At 34.7% G+C, this 12,837-nt stretch overlaps 1 long non-coding RNA gene across 1 annotated transcript; it reads left to right on the top strand.

Annotated features, from left to right (window-relative positions):
* The first annotated feature begins 4,658 nt into the window (after nucleotides 1-4,658).
* On the top strand, nucleotides 4,659-10,899 carry LOC310892198. Its single transcript, XR_014577937.1, has 4 exons — nucleotides 4,659-4,820; nucleotides 6,253-6,375; nucleotides 7,464-7,535; nucleotides 9,541-10,899. It is a non-coding gene; the product is annotated as an uncharacterized lncRNA (long non-coding RNA).
* The last annotated feature ends 1,938 nt before the right edge of the window (nucleotides 10,900-12,837 follow it).

Genomic DNA, 12,837 nt, shown 5'->3' with positions numbered 1-12,837 from the left:
GCTGCTACTTTTTATGTCTTTTTTTTTTTTTTTTTTTAATATTTAAGGTGTGCTTTATCGATAGGAAAGGCTTTGCTCTGTATAATTAGCAGCTAATTTCCTCTCACAAAAATTATTAAAAAAAAAAAAAAAGTTCTTTGTGCTCAGTTCTTTTCTGAAAGAAACTCAATAAGAAATCAAAGACACCTGTGTAAGCTATCAGAGCATATACTTGAGGCAGTTTGGTATTTTACATATCCTATAATAATAATTAAAGAAAAAAAATCAATAGTAAAACCCAAATATTCTATTTAGATATCAAAGTTGGATGTTTTTAGGGTAACGTTACACATAATATGTCTCATCATATATAGGTTGTAAACAAAACAAAACAAAACAAAAACCAAAGACCAAAACAAAAACATAATGATGATGATGATGATGATGATGATTAATAATAATAATAATAATAATAATAATAATAATAATAATAATAATAATAAACTCAAAGCCTGAAAGTTCTGTTCTGACAGCTGAAGCTTGAGAAAATGCATAACATAAACCGCTGCACTTGACTTTTCATATTAATACTGGGACATTTTATGATGAACTCCTATTTAAGTATTTCAGCCAAGCCTGAAGAAATTATTGACCAGCTTTAACTGATGACATGCCCAGAAAGTCATCAACAAATATTGGTGTCTAATTCTTAAGTACATGCAGATGCCAGAGATAATGGATTATAGTGCAGTGGCCTTGATAGGTAAGATTTTTAATGTTTACTTAGAATTTAGATGCTTTCTGAGAGATAAATAATCTAATTTCTCTCTCTCTTTTTTTTTCCTTTTTTTTTTTTCTTTTTTTTTTTTAAAGTTTAAATGCTTAGACAGCATTAATAAGGTATTGTTGGTATTGTTTTGAATTTATCTAGGGAATTTTGGGACATAGAGGTTGCACCAAGACTGGTAAATGTTTGTTTTTTTTTTTTTTTCTTGGAGCTCTGTATGTGGATATCTTATAACATTCATATAGCTCTGCTCATGGAACCCTGAAGTAGCATAACTGCACAATTATTTCCCCTCTCAGCACTCACAGAAACAATGTGATTTGTGATAATGCTAAGCCAAAAAAGCAAAACAACAGCATGTGAACATCTTCTTCTAAATAGTATTTTTCTATGATATTGATGTGAATTTATCCACCTATAGTTTCCTCTCAAAATCACATGGTCTCTAATCAAATTTTAAGCCAGCTTCAACAACTTTTTCCCCCTGCTGCTTACTATGGTTTGTCAGGAAGTTTAGAGAACTGTCATTACAGGAAAATAGAGTTCTATATTTTAGTATTGTATGTTGGAAATAACAATGCTAATGCTCAGCCCAGCACGTTTTCAACAAAGTTCCAGTGGTTCAGAGTTCTCATCTTTACTCTTGTAAGGATCATGGATAAATTATAAAAAAGGTATTTTGGAATCTCCTGACAAGCAGATTAGTAGAAAACAAAAGTAGTAAAATCAGTATCTTTACCAAGGACCTCCTTAGGAATACATCATAAAAATAATTCAGTCTAACTGACTTAACAGGGAATTTGCACCAAATCTTCATCCTCAGTAAAATCTTTGACAGTCCCTTTAGACTCATGGTCATTCTTCAGGAAGAATATAGTATGTTACATAGGTCAATCACACAGTCACTGTGCCTTGTGTGTGTCAGTGATGACCTGACTGACAGTTGGTGACATTGTTCATCCATTGGGACGGAAGAATGCTCACACAGGGGATGCTGATAACCTTTCCTATGATTGTCTCTATAAATAAGAACTACATATAATGGGATTATATTGAGTAGACTAACGACAGAGCTGATGATGTGTTGTAATCTCCTTTAAGAGCTCGTTCAGAGGGATACTCTGCTGCTCATTTAAAATTATTCACTAATCTAGAATTAACAGGAGCCTTTTCTTCTGCTGCTCATTTTATTTTATTTCATTTTATTATTTTATTTTATTTTATTTTATTTTATTTTATTTTATTTTATTTTATTTTATTTTATTTTATTTTATTATTTTTATTTTATTATTTTTATTTCATTTTTTATTCCATTTATTTTATTTATTTATTTTTTCCTTTTTTCTTTCCTTTTTTTTTTTTTTCGTTGCAGCATATGCACAAGCCTGTATGATGGAGCTGATGACTGATGATGATGACAGTAATGATAATGGCTGCTTGATTTTATTCTTATGCTCTTATTCACTAGTCCTATATACTGAAGGAATACAGTATGCACTATGACTTGAAATTTCTGAGATGATTCCTTTTTTCCACCTGAAAATACGTTTCATCTGCATTTCAGATCTCATGTCCATTCTTTAGAGAACTTCAAATCAGAAAGGAAATTTCATGGCTATTTTTATTTTTAATCAAATATTTAAAATAATTGACATTTGAGAAATGAGAAAAGGCTCTTCTATATGTTGCACATTCCTTTATTAATCTACACACCATTCCTGATGAATCAAAGGAATTCTAAAAAAAGAGTAGTTATGTTTTGCATATTACAATGGAATCTACAAGATGTTTTTTCATAACAGGACAAGATAAAATAAAGCAGTTTCCCAGAAAATAAATAAAAAGTTACATATTAAGTATTTCTTTAATCACTGTAGCTGTATGCTGCACAATGATGAGAATTCTGAATTGTGGACTCTTAGGGTTAGGAACAGTTCTTATCTCTCATAAGCTTTGTTGTTGAACATGAGAGGCTGGGAAGGTATTGATTTTTAAAACATCCAACAGATTCAACAGTCAACAAGTCATCGGTCACTGTTTACTGTCACAAAGATTCTCTGCTTAGGCATATAATAGCATGGGATTCATTTTCTTTTCTATGGTTAACCATAGGTAATAAAGGTTAGGAAGTACAAGAGATCTCAGTATGTATTGAATAATCGTGTAACAGTTAGAACTTAATAAGTTGAGTTGACTTTGAAATGAAGAACAGCAGAAGAGACATAGGATCAGTCTTTTTTTGACACAAAAAGGGAAATGAACTTCAGGTCATTCTTGCTTCCTTGTACTACTTTCCCACTGGCCATTATCCTGGAGGTGTTGTGCTTGAGAGATTTCATCAACAATACTTTATCATTACTACAGGGCAATTCAGAGAACCACATTAACATTGGCCTCAGAGGAATTTTTCCACATGTCATCCCAGCCAGAGGCTAAAGAGCTATAAGAGAAGTTATGGAGGGAAGCTAATTAGAAAAAGGAAAGGAGGATGGAACAGAGTATAAATATAAAAAATAAAAATAAAAATCTATTATTCTAAAAGTTTTAATGGTATATGTCCTTGTGTGTATTTCTAGCTCCTTTCCTCTGGTGCCCTGTGACATTCTCACATTTTGAGTTACATTACATATTCAATCAGACAGCAAGCTTGGAGGAATATTATGCCATTTTTTTTTTTTTCCAGAAATGAAATTCTATAGCATAACTTTTTCATGAAGGTCATCACTACAAGCTAAAAATTGGAGACATATAGTATTTAAGATGCACAGGTGTCATAAAACATAGCATTCAGAACATTTTTGTCTTGAATCTTTCACATTTAGATATAAAGTAGAGAAGTTTCAGGATGTTATCTGAAAGTTTGTATCTTCATGGAAAGTCTTTCACACATCCTCTTTCATGACAATTAGACTCTGATAAAACAAACAACAACGACAAACATTGTTTTGTTTGTTAGTTTGTTTCTTGAGTGTTTGTTTTGCTTTCTATTTTTTGTTTGTTTGTTTTCACTATAGATTTCAGCAGCTTTCCAGTATAGTCTGATAAATTTCTTTACCACAATCTTTCAACATAGCTCATGTTGATATGCATTCATACTTTGGATGCAATTATCTTAGACATCTGCAGTTTGGGAAACTACAGCTGAACTTGTCATCCAAGTCTTCCTTTGTATTCAGGGACAAAACCAGGCACTCTGAGAACACAATTCATTTGACTTGTTCTACAATTTTATATTAAGATGATAGCAAGTATTTCTCTCCTATTGTCATGATTTTGGCTGGGACAGAGTTAATTGCCTTCATAGAGGTTGACACAATGCTGTGTTGTGGATTTTTTATGAAAATAGTGTTGATAACACACCAATGTTTTTAGTCATTGCAGACACCAGGACTCTTCTGCTTTTTTGTGCTGGCCTGACAGGTTGTGGGTGTGCAAGAATCTGGGAGGAACACAGCCAGGACAAGTGACCCAGACTGAGCAAATGGATATTCCATACCATATGATGTTATGCTCAGCAATAAAAGCTGGGGTAAAGAACAAAGAAGGAGGGGGATGCTTGGAGTGATAATATTTGTCTTCTCCCTCCCCCACCCCACAAAAAAAACAAAACAAAACAACAAAAAAACAAACCACATTACACATGATGAGCCTACTTTCCTGGAAGTAGCTGAACATCTGCCTGCCGATGGGAAGTAGCAAATGAATTCCTTGTTTTGGTTTGCTTGTGCACACAGCTTCTGCTTTACTTGGTAAATTGTCCTTTTACTTGGTAAATTGTCCTTATCTCAACCCATGAGTTTTCCCACCTTTTCCTTTCTGATTCTCTCCCCCATCCCATCTGGGGGGGAGTGAGAGAACAGCTGTGTGGTAATGCTAAGGTAATGCCTGCTAGGGTAAAACTACAGTGCCCGTAATTAGTGAATCTAGGTAGGTCAAGCTGCTTACAGGAAGACAGTGATGACAGCAGTGCTAAAGATGTCTATATTTGATCACGTGTAACCAATCTTTAAAGACTGGATAATTTCAACATCTTGTTTTCTCAGAGAAGAGCTGGGTGAGCTGAATCTATGTGAACTTTTTTTTTTTTTTTTTTTTTTTGGTATTTAGACCTCCATAAATTCACATTCTCCAGCTTTCCTCTTGCTTTTGAAACATTTCCTTTCACATGTACACTACTCAAATTGGCAGTAATTTCTTAAACTGTACAGTTTGGAACCTGTCACTTATGAAATGGGCTCAATACAGCTGATATAGCTTAAATGCCCTGATCATCTTATGACACTGAGCAAAATGGAAGCCTTGTGGATCATTGCTGCCTTTAAGATTTGCTCCCCTGATAGTTTTTCAAAAAACGTAGCTGGTTTCAGGGTTTACTTTTTTATGAATAGTGTTTCTTTGTTAGCTAGAATTTGAATAGCTACTACTGAGTTTTCTGCTGATGACTGTAACCAACATTTCTAGCAGGAACACGAGTCTTATTCTACCTAGTGAGAGTGTGGTTTGTACATTTTTAATTTTTTAAATCTCTTGTGGAGATCTGTACTATAAAAATGAATAAAATAATATTTTCAAAATTCCTAAAACACTCTTATTCATGTGCTGTCTGCTGTGATAAAAAAGGTGGTAGGTGCTTAATAAAATGACTGACAGGCAATATAATGCAAGTCGCTAGTAGAAGCGCTGGTTCTGTAGCACATGCTTCAGTTCAGCCTAAGCCCTGTAGCTGTGAAGAATGATAATTAAAGAAGAACAAATACTAGGTATTTAAAATTCCAGTTCACTGAGAATGAATAGACATACTGCTGTACATTTTTTTTATTAATTCTTTTCTTTTCTCAGTAGTACTTTTAAAGTTTCTGCATATTATATATTCTGTTACCCATAAGCTGGAGTACCTTGTGCAAAGACATTATGCATTTTCTAAAGTTTAAATTGTGTTAACATATGACTTTATTTCTCAGTTTCCTGTAAAATAACATTTAAATGAGATACTTGTTATCTGTACTTCTAACATCATAAATAAATCCTTTTGCTTCTGTAACTGTATAAATATGTAAAATTGTGAAACGACAGAAAATTGTTTAGGACGTGAAGATACGTCTTTTGTAGATTTTTTTTTTCAAATAAAAGTAAAAATATAAAATTTACAGCATAATTATTTCCCTTCAAACTTAAGATAGACTCTGAGAGATTGTTAAATAATTAGATCAGTGGTCTGGGAAGTGGCATGATTCTTAAGTTAAAGCAAAAATCTGTGTGGGTACGTGTATGGATGTGTATGTGCGCTGTATGTACAGGTTGAAAACCTAGAACTTTTCCCTGTGCACTTGATGACCATTTTGATATAGACAATCAAGCACTGAAAGTCCTAGCATAGGAATTTTTGTTGTCATTGTGGTTTTTTTTTTTCTATCTACCTTATCTTTTTAAAAAGCAGTTTTGCTTTATCTTATAAAGGTGGTTCTCACACAAAATTGTTTGGCAAGCTTCACAGGTTATCCAAACTTTACTCCTTCAAATGAGTTCCGATCACATTATTTTGGTAGAAAATTACGTCTGAACAAAAGGAATTGACCTCAGACAAAGACCAGATGACTCTTGTCTCTCAGGTAAAGCTGGAGGTGTTCAAGGGACCTTCTGTATTTACAAAGTACTGGCATCAAAGTACAGTGCTAAGAGAACAGTAAGACTGGTAATTTTACAGGTATTTGTGCTGTGCCACTGTTTTCCCATGGTTGGCTTGAACTAATCAGAAAGTCTAAGTGCAAGAAGAAATCTACATCTTTCCAAGCCAAAATGACAGATGACACCAAGTTGGGTGGGAGTGTTGATCTGCTTGAGGGTAGAAAGGCTCTGCAAACTGATCTGGATAGATGAGATTGATGGATTGCATCCAATCACGTAACGTTCAACAAGGCTAAATGCCAGGTGCTGCACTTGGGTCATAACAGCCTTGTGCAGTGGTATAGCTTTGGGGAAGAGTGGCTGGAAAGTTGCCCAGTAAAGTTGTCCTTTACTAAAGGACCTGGGAGTGTTGGTTGACAGCAGGCTGAACAAGAGCCGGTGGTGTGTCCGATGGTCAAGAATGCCAATGCTACCCTAGCTTGTATCAGAAATAGTGTGTCCAGGAGGACTAGGGGAGTGATTGCCTCTTTGTATTCAGTGCTGGTGAAACCACACCTTGAGTACTGTGGTCAGTTTTGGGCCTCTCACTACAAGCAGATAGTGCAGGATATTGAGTTACCTGAGTACAGAGAACAGCAACAAAGCTCTTGGGTGAAGGGACAAGAAAACAAAACACATGGGGAATGGCTGTGGGAACTAAGGCTATTTAGTCTGTATGAAAAGAGTTTGAGGGGAGACCTCATTGTTTTCCATAACTACCTGAAAGGAAGTTGCAGCAAGGAGGATGTTGGTCTCTTTTCTCGGGTGACAAGTGATAGGATGTGAGGAAATAGTCTCAGGTTGCTCCAGGGGAGGTTTAGATTGGATATTAAGAAGAATTTCTCCATGGGGAGGGTGGCCAAGCATTAGAACATGCTGCCAAGGAAGTGTTGGAATCTCCGTCTCTGGAAGCATTTAACAGATTTATGGACATGGCACTGAGGGACATGGTTTAGTTATGGGACACGGTAGGTTGGACTTGATCTTGATCTTGAAGGTCTTTTTAAACTTTAATGAGTCTATGATTTTACAGATGTTACTGCATGCCTTTGGACAATTTTGTTCAACTTTATTTTCGTATCCACCACCAAAAAGGTATAGTAAGGTAAACTTCTTCCAAGTAATCTAATAAAAAGTATACTGAGATTACACTAGGTAGGGGAATTTTAAAACTACTTTGTACCCTGTTGTTGATGGATCAGTATATAATTTTCAAAAGCAGACAATTTAATAGAACATCTTTAGTCTACATGTGTATATTAAGAATATATATATTGTGTATTTATTTAGAATTTTTATATTATATTGTGTATTTATTTAGAAAATAGAGCTTTATTCTTCTCTTAAGAAAAAAAAAAAGACATGATCAAATCTTACTCTATTTAAACATCCACTTTTACAAAATAAGCCACTCTATTTAATGTCCATAACCTTTTTCAGAATGTGTATGATGAATCTCTGACAGTGCAGCAAACACTCAGATGCATTTGTAAAGCACAGAGCAAGTGATATCATCATGTGGCTCATACCAATCAAATATTATTTAAAGCATAATAAATCAGAATAAAATTACATGTCAGGTATTCAAAGGTTACGAGCAATAGAATTGCAGTACAAAGTCATTGGCAGAAGGAGAAAATCACTACTGCAATCATGCTGCAATTATCCAGTTCTAGACTTCTTTATATGAAAAGTGGAATTGTAACACTTTAATGAAACACTGATAATAATTGTAAGCTAGTATTTTTGTCTTCTTCAGATTTGACTTTGCTAGGATGTTGTTGAGAGGCCAAAAGAACAAAATTACCAAGTGACTAAAAGCCACCTTATGTTACTGTATCAGAAAACATCTGTCAGAATGTCTAAATCTATATCATTTAGTCAGAATGAAATCATCAGCTTGCAGAGTATAGTAAAAATGTCTCCATTATTTTATTTCTTCATTTTCAGGGTTATTAATAGTACTTAAGCATAGGCAACTGACATGGGAATTTCCAATAAGAATACATCAATAATGCTTTTGCTCTGAACCACGCTCTGGAAGAGTTTCTCCCTCTCTTCCCCCATTTTTCTCCCTCTCTCCTTTTCCTTCCCTCTCCTTCTTTCTCTTTGTATTTTTATATTTTTCTCTCCTTCATTCTCTTTCTCTCCTCCTTCCTCCTGAGTAATACTGGGCAGCAAGGAGACTTTCAAGGACATTGTGAATATTCCACTTTTCATGAAGCTGTAGAAAATATATGTTTAGATTAATAGCATTAACTAAAGTAGACTGAGGTACCGCACAAGGCGCATATGTATTCTTCATGCAAATAGAAAAGCTTAGTACTTCTGATTACCATTTCATAATCAGGGAAAAATGGGCTCCCTCCTCAGCATAAAGTACCTTCTTGATGAATTATGTCTGTTTGGTTATGTGGAGAGTTGGACCAAAACCAAGTAAAATGCTGAGGGTTAATTTTTATCCTAAATCCCTGAAGCTTAAGATGGTGCAAAATTCATTACTTTAAAATATTGTAATTTGTACCTTTCTCTCAAGTGTGTAAACTAATATCCAAGAAGAAGAATCTGTAAATGAGTTCATGAGAAGTCAAGAGACCTATTATGTAAGAAACCACAAAACGATTTTTGAAGGCATAAAAGCCCTTAAATGTACTGTAAATTTGTTATAAATACTGTCTGGTTGATCTTGCAGTCTTTTGGCAGGCAAAATTCTCCTTGATGCCAATGGGAGTTTTGCCATTATCAGAATTTCAAAGATGAGCTTGTCTATAAACACCCTAGTAGTCTAAAACATTACATTTTATTATCTCCATGAGGACTATATTCCTAATAAAGTTAATAATAGTGAATAAATTTGTTCCTGCCTTGCAGCTCTGAGAAAACTAATACAGATATAAGATCATATCTAAGCTTTACTTAAGTTTATAAGTAAGCAACTGGGTACAGTCTTTGTGCCTTGCTGATTCATTGTTTGCCACATGCCTTTCTAGCTGACTGTGAGTATATGGGTGCGTTTGGTTGTGTGATAAACATGTATGAATTGGAAATGTGTAACTTATGAACTTACCTTAGAAAATTTGACTTGTTAATAGAGTGACTGTTTTTCTTAGCTTTGTTTTAGGGTAACTCAGCTTCTGTGAAGTCTCTAACAAGCTCTATTTGATGAATAGAAGACTTTCACAAGGATTTTCGCTTCATGTTAAAACTTGCCATGTTCCAAACAACATCTTAAAACCCATGAGGCATAGGAAAACAATTGTGTTGTAAATGTATCTTAATATGCCATTCCCTGTCCCCTGCTGCTAAGTGAAAATGATGTTTCCATGCTTACTATGAATTTCTGTGCTTATAAAGGACTGTGTCTCTTATTTAGCTGTTAACTGCAATTATTTTCTATATTCGTTAAGTTAAAAATAAAGCTATAGTAGAAACTAAACAGTAAGGACTAAATCTAAACAAGAACATTAAATTTACAAGAGCCCACAGACTCCATTGTTCTGGCTGGAAATTTATTACTTGGTCAGCTTAGATTTTTTTTAAAAAGGATTTTATTATTCAGTGTTAGGACAGATTTGCTTGTTAAGCATGGTGAATTAACAGACATCAAACTGGGTAAATAGCTTGTCAATGTACTGTATAATGGCAAACATTTGAAGTACTTACAGTAACCAATCCTATTGCACAGCAATCTCCATGTGCCTCATTTCCTAGTCACTTCAAATACTGTCACACAGAATACTTCTCCACAAAACCTCATTTCCCAGTTCTGTGTAGCTAGTGTGAAATGAGCCACTTACCCTCAAAAATAACCACTGAAGGTTGTCAGAAGGCAGTTTGATCAGCTACCAATTCTCTATCTGCTGTAATAAAGTGGCAATGCTGTCATTCCAAACCAGCCTCTACCGAATACAGATTCTCCTCCTAGGCCAGCTCCAAACAAATATTCCACTGTGGCTCTGAGAGACTTCTGATATAGTATTTTATTCCCTTTGGTTTGCATGTGGGGAGAAAAACTAACAAAAAAAACACTAAAGCTATAACTCATTTTTGTTGAATATTGAAAACATCTATCACAATATATATCTGAATGTATTATCATCCTTCTGAAATGCTGTTGTGTTTTTTGTTGATGTTGTTAGTTTATTTGTTTTTGTGATGGTTATAAGTTATTGATTGTAGTATAATTATTCTATGTGATATCAATTTCTACATGTGTTTACAAATGAAAACTCTATGCTATTTTTTCCCCCATTCAATTATTGGAATAAGGTCTGCATGATTTAAAAGTGGTTACATTTTATCCTTTCTGTTTTGCAGATGAAAATGTATGCATTACCTGTACATATTAAATTACATCACACATACAAATATGTAAGCACACACACAAGGTGTTCCTACATTGTCTGTGCAAAACTTAATTTTCTCTGTGACATTGAATGCATATTAAAAGTTAATCAGAAGTGAAAGGATAATACAAGTTCTTTGAATCTCCAGAGTCCCTTTTATTGGTTGTTTCTTCTGGACCACGTCCTTGGTTCTTCAAAACAGGAGATACTGAAAAGAAAACATTGGCCAAAACCTTTTCACATAAATGTCATAGTTGAATTGAAAATAAGGTTGTTGGTTTCTTGGAAGAAAGAACTTTTCAAAGAGAGTTGTTTCCTAAAGAGAAAAATGGGGGCAATCTGTCATCAGTCATAGAGTGATCCAACAAAGTCATTTACTACTTTGAAAAGCGAACAGCGTTGTGAGTAAAGAGCCCTTCAGAGCCACCAGAGGTCTGTTCTGCTGCCTATATTTCTTAGATTTTTCCGTTATGATGCAATATCTGTAGATAACTGTAATATAATCAAAACAAGGTATTCAGTATATTTCAGAAATCATAGCTTGTTTGTAAAGTCCAGGAAAAGTGAGTTTGCTCAGCAATACACTGTTGAGTTAGTGTTTTTAGTGACTCTGAGATCTGTTGTTCCTTTCTGTTACCCCTATCTAAAAAGGTTTCCCAAGTGGATATTAAGCTATGAAGTCTTCTGATTCTATGATGTAGCGTAAAGGTTTTGGAACTATTTACTCTGCAGTCCTGAGCTCTGGTTCCAGAACACTGCAATAAATCCCATTATTTCTAAGCTATATTTATGTATTTATCTTTATTCTAGCAAAGAGTACTTGCTGCAGCATTTGTAAATATTTCTGGAGTTCTAGAAGGAATCACTTTATTGGATTTTACTTTCTTTTTAATGATTATTCAAGAGAAATTTAAGACTGAAACGCATCGACTGAACGCATAAGACTGAACGATTCCTGGGCATCGGTCAGCGGGTGGTGAGCAATTGCATTGTGCATCACTTGTTTTCTTACACATTATTATTATTAATACTATTATCATTATCACTATTATTATTATTATTGTTATTATTATATTCCTGTCTTAATAAACTGTCTTTATCTCAACTCACCGGCTTCACTTTCCCGTTTCTCTCCCCCATCCCAGAGAGGGAGGGGGGAGGGTGAGCGAACGGCTGTGTGGTGTTTAGCTGCCAGCCGGGTTAAACCACAACACTGTTACATATATTTGAGTAATGGAAAGGAAAGCTAAAGAGAAGAAATAATGTTTGCATAACTTATACAGATATATACATTCATGACAGTAATTCTTCTTCACAGGTAGGTGTCTAGGTACTGTCAGATATTTCACAAGATCTTTATTCCATTGGTCAAGAGTTCCAGAGCCTCATCCGAATGTAATGCCTTGGGAGGTCAGGATCATGCAGGGAAAGACAATTTTTAGCCAGTTAGTGCCAATCCTGTAGAGAGTCTTAATACTAGAGAAGAATCCTTGATTTGGTCTCTGAATTTCATGAGGAGATAATGGACCACTGGGGTGATATGCTCATCATGACCTCTGCTGCTAAGCAGATGAGCTAACATGGCCTATAATACCTGAAGGTTTTTCAGGTTGTGCTGTGCCTGATTCAGGGCAGCAAGTTGAAGGTGGATATCTACATGTCAGTGTGAGTGTTCTACTGCAGCCACATCATTTTATTTTTGATCATTAAAGAACTTTTCCAGTTTGCATTGATAACAAAGTATTTGATGTATGTCAAATATGAAATGAAAGATAAATAATAAAGTTCACATTAGCCAGAAAATCAAATTTAAAAAAATCAATATGTTCCAAAAGTCTATCCTAATCTTCAAGCTAAAGTGGCAGTCATTGATGGATTCAACAAAGATGTAAGGATCACATCACCTGCCTTTTCATCATCTGTACATAGATAACAATCCAAAACAGTCTTAATAAGGTGAAATTAAAAGTTTGGCATGTCAGAAGCAGGCAATCCAAATAACCCATGACAAAACATAAAAGGAAACACAAAGCAGAAGGGTGTTCATAGGCATTTTCAGTA

The sequence above is a fragment of the Anser anser genome, assembly GCF_964211835.1.
Source record: "Anser anser genome assembly, chromosome: 1".
Taxonomy (NCBI): Eukaryota; Metazoa; Chordata; class Aves; order Anseriformes; family Anatidae; genus Anser; species Anser anser.
Note: the sequence above shows the minus strand (reverse complement) of the source record. Positions and strands in the feature narration are given on the sequence as shown.